This window comes from Macadamia integrifolia, chromosome 1 (genome assembly GCF_013358625.1).
Source record: "Macadamia integrifolia cultivar HAES 741 chromosome 1, SCU_Mint_v3, whole genome shotgun sequence".
Lineage (NCBI taxonomy): Eukaryota > Viridiplantae > Streptophyta > Magnoliopsida > Proteales > Proteaceae > Macadamia > Macadamia integrifolia.
Genome location: NC_056557.1, coordinates 16,640,772 through 16,644,895, shown reverse-complemented (window position 1 = coordinate 16,644,895; position 4,124 = coordinate 16,640,772). Strand labels below are relative to the sequence as shown.

The following is a 4,124-nucleotide window of genomic DNA, read 5'->3' as shown; positions in this document are numbered from 1 at the left end:
ATTATTCAAAGGAAATTCAGGACTTCTCCGGATGGAAAGAAGAGGAAATGAAGCAATTTGTTAGGTATGGGAAGATTGATATTCTGAAAGTGGTCCAGATCTTCATCCAATATCTACCAATGGGAAGAATCCTTCAACAGAGATCGCAAGATGCTTATTTACTTTGCATGATAGCTCGCTATGTTCTCCGAACTCCCAGGCGTGGTGCACTACCCATGCTAATTGAGGTGGTAAAACAATTTAAGAAGGGAGGTGACATCATACCTATGGTTCTTGCAAAAACATTCAAGGGATTTGATAACATGAGCCATGGCCATAGATTCAGACTAGATCATTATCAAGGGAGTCCTGCTATTTTTTAGATTTGGCTCCTCGAGAAATTGAAGTTAACTAAACCATTAAAAGGAGGCCCACTCGAAGCTCTTTGCTATGGGGACAAGAGGGAAGTTCCGGAATTCGACCTTATCACTGATTGGGAGAAGCATCTATAGGAAAAGACTATGCAAGATATCGTATGGAGCTGCCCAGGGAGGCCATAAGAAATTTTCTGATGAATACCCCTAGCTACAATTATGTCAGGTTGATGGGATTGACTCACACATTCTTTTATTTGCTTACGTACATCAACTGACATTATGGGCTTGAGGTGATGGACCCAGAGGAGTTAGTGAACTTTCACCCACCTCAAGAGTTGTCTCCCTATGTTGTTACTCAGCTATCCTGTCTGTGGTAGGAAAATTGTTTCCCTTTTTATGTAATTCACTTGGTAACAGAATGAGGAAGTAGTTGGATTCTCGTGCTATCCCTATTATTCTAATTATGACTTGAGTTATGGAATTGATTATGCCTAAACATTGCAAACCATAAAAAAAAAAAATCAAAAACAAAAAGAAAAGATTTTCATTGTACCAAAGATATGTTTTCATTCATAAGATGCTAAAACAAAATGATGAACAAACAAGGGGGAGGGAAAAAGAAAAAGGAAAATATACATGTGTATGTGTTTACAGGAAATATAGGAACAAATCCCTATGGGTCAAAAGTCATCATCTGAACCATTATCTGAATCATCTCCATAGAGTATCGGGGAACCCACAGATGCTAGTCCAGTTTGCTCCAGCCTCTGTGTCATGTCCTGAATCAGTGCATGCTGCTGTGCAATTTCCTGCTTATAGGAATTAACTTGGCTCTCCAAGGCGCCAATCCTCCCATCCTAAGGAATATAGGAAATGATCAAGAAGAAGAATGATGCAAGAAGAAGGGTAAAAAGAAAACAAAAGAGGCAAGTATGAAATACCTTCGCAACCATTGCCTCGCATAGGCCATAATGCATCCTCTTGATCTCAGAATAGACCTCTGGAGACACATGAGAAAGAGCATATCAGCCAAAGGAAGTCAAGAGTCAATTGATGAATGATCAGATACTCACATAATTATAAGGAATGGGCAGCCCAAGGGAAGCATCTACATCTATCTTCTGCTCCAGAAGATGAGGGAGACTGGGGTTGGCCACGTTGGGATAGCACCAAGCGGGGAAGCCACAGAAGGGGATGTTAGCAACTCTGAGAGACCCACTTGCATTGGTAGAGGGTCCTACTTGTAAAATATCAACACCACTGACATGCGACCGAACAATAGAAGGGTCTACACGTCGTGTTCTCCCCTAAAAGAGCATCAGCCAAGACCAAAACAAGAAAGAATTTGAAGAAAATACTCAAGAAAGGGTAACATACCACTAGACCATCATAACCAAGAGGGGTGCATACTATCCCCTCCTCCAGGAAGGCTCTGTAGTCCCTATCCCAGTCAAAAAATGAGTCATCCCATACTCTGTCAGCCAAACTCTCAATCTTGTCCATAGGGATGATCTTTGGGCAATGCATAGTGGGTGGAGGAAGACCGAGAGAGAGGCGTGACTCGACATCCAACCACTAGGGAACACTCTCTCTCCCAGATACTAGATGTGGCCCCATATGCCCCAGAAAAGGACCTGATTCTTGGATAAGTGTCTAGCTAATGTTATCTGTCAGAATCTGGGAATACGAGGCACTAGAATGGTCTCTAAGTGACCTGCAAATCCAAGGAAAACTAAGTATAGCACATGATAAAAGGAATTTCAATGTCAGATGTGGCATACCTCAGTGAGATCATTCCAAAGAGTAAGCAGTGGTCCTCGGAAGATGGCACCAAGCCCTGAGCACCTAATTATCTCCCTACCTTGTGGCTATAGGGAAGAAAAATGCTTGAGGATCCCTCAATCTGGGAGCTATAATCCATCAGTGCTCAAAGCACCAAGGCTGTTTGAAGAGATTAAAGTAAGAAAGTGCAATCCAAATAAATGAAAGGAAAAAGGTATAAAAAGGAAAATTACCTGGAGGATGAAGCCCACTCCCTTGAGACCTCGATCTCCATATCACAATAGGTCTAGGGTCCATGAGAGATATGTATAGGTGGCCCCAACCCAATCCCAAGAATCTACCGCCGTAAGATTCTGAAAGAAGAACACCAGGCGAATGTCTACTCCCCCTCGGAGGTCACTAAAAGGGCACTGACCCAGAGCAAATAGCAAGAAAGAATGGGCCACCTATGCCATGTTGCCTGGGTTCACCCATAGGCCAGTTCTCCACCATCGTGCAGTGATCTCCCCTAGATGGATATGTGTCTGGTCAGCTGTAATGGTGATGCCTGTCAAGTCTGTAAACTCCCTGACAGGCGGAGTCTCGGGTAGGGCCATGGGTCTACCCCCAAATGGAATGCCTATTAAGGCATAAAAGCACAAAGGCATGATGGTGATTTCGCCAACAGGAAGATGAAAAGAATGAGTACTTGGCCACCACCGCTCCATCAAGGCCCCCACAAGTGCCGGATTGAACTTTCGGGTCTCTACATGGGCTAACCGGCACAGGTATGATGCATCAGCCATCTCCTTCACTCTATGAGGAAGCATCTTGTACCATGACTAAACCATGTTCAGATGGCCATACAGGGCCAAGGTAGGTGGTTCCCTCCCCTTATGCTAATGGAAATAAAAAATAATAATAAAAAAAAAACAACATAAAAGATAATAAAAAAGAAAAGAAAAGAAAAACAAAACATGAATAAAAGATGATCAAAATAATGAATGAAATGTGAAGACTTACCCAAGAACACCATATCGAGTTGTAGATGTGGTTCCGACTGTTGTGAAGAGTCTGTCTGGAGTACCAATCGGCGAAGCCCTCATCCCTTTGGAAAGAACTATTTGCAACCCTCTAGCTGGATTTCTCCACAAGTCTTTCTCTTTCTTCTTTCATCCATATTTTTCAAAATCACAAGAAGCCCCAAAAATTTTCTCAATTTGCACAAAAAGCCCACAAGAATGTCAAATTATCCAAATGACTCCTTCCTCAAGAACAAGATGAAGATCTTCAAGAACAAGATGAAGAACTTCAAGAACAAAATGAAGAACTTCAAGAAAAACCTAAAGTTTCCAGAAACCCGAACCCACTCACTCACGAATCACTCTTCACTTAGAAAAGTTAGAATGAGGAATAAACAAAGGAGGGCGGACCATTTTATGGGTAAAAAATTCATTTTCCCAAAAAAAAAAAGAATTTGAGATTCCAATCCCAAGGTGCAAATCATAGTTTCTTACTACCAAAATTCAAAATTATTTTGGTGGTAGTTGCAAATTATGTCACATGGGAAGTAAAAGTTCAAAGGGAAGGTAAAAATTCATGTGGTAGTTGGAAATTCAAATTCACATAAAATGGAAAGTGAAAATAAAAAAGGAAGGTAAAAGTCAAATTCATGTGGTAGGTAAAAATTATTCACATGAGAAATGGAAAGTGAAAATCAAAAGAAAGGTAAAAGTCAAATTCATGTGGTAGGTAAAAATTATTCACATGAAAAATGGAAAGTGGAAATCAAAAGAAAGGTAAAAGTCAAATTCATGTGGCAGGTAAAAATTATTTACATGAGAAATGGAAAGTGAAAATCGAAAGGAAGGTAAAATTCAAATTCATGTGGTAGGTGGAAATTATATCACATGAAAAAGAGGAAAGTATAGGTCAAAATTTTATTAATGAGTAAAAGAATTTCTCATGGTCAAAATTCAAGGTAAAAAGCAAAAAGCAAGATCAATG

At 40.5% G+C, this 4,124-nt stretch overlaps 1 long non-coding RNA gene across 2 annotated transcripts; it reads right to left on the bottom strand.

Moving 5' to 3' along the window:
• Positions 1-954: 954 nt before the first annotated feature.
• LOC122077010 lies at positions 955-3,618 on the bottom strand. 2 transcript variants are annotated; one of them, XR_006139680.1, is made up of 5 exons: positions 2,372-3,618; positions 2,138-2,297; positions 1,430-2,070; positions 1,298-1,356; positions 955-1,213 (listed from the first exon to the last, which is right to left on the bottom strand). It is a non-coding gene; the product is annotated as an uncharacterized LOC122077010 (long non-coding RNA). The 2 variants fall into 2 exon arrangements; XR_006139678.1 differs by having other exon boundaries at positions 2,138-3,618.
• Positions 3,619-4,124: the final 506 nt, after the last annotated feature.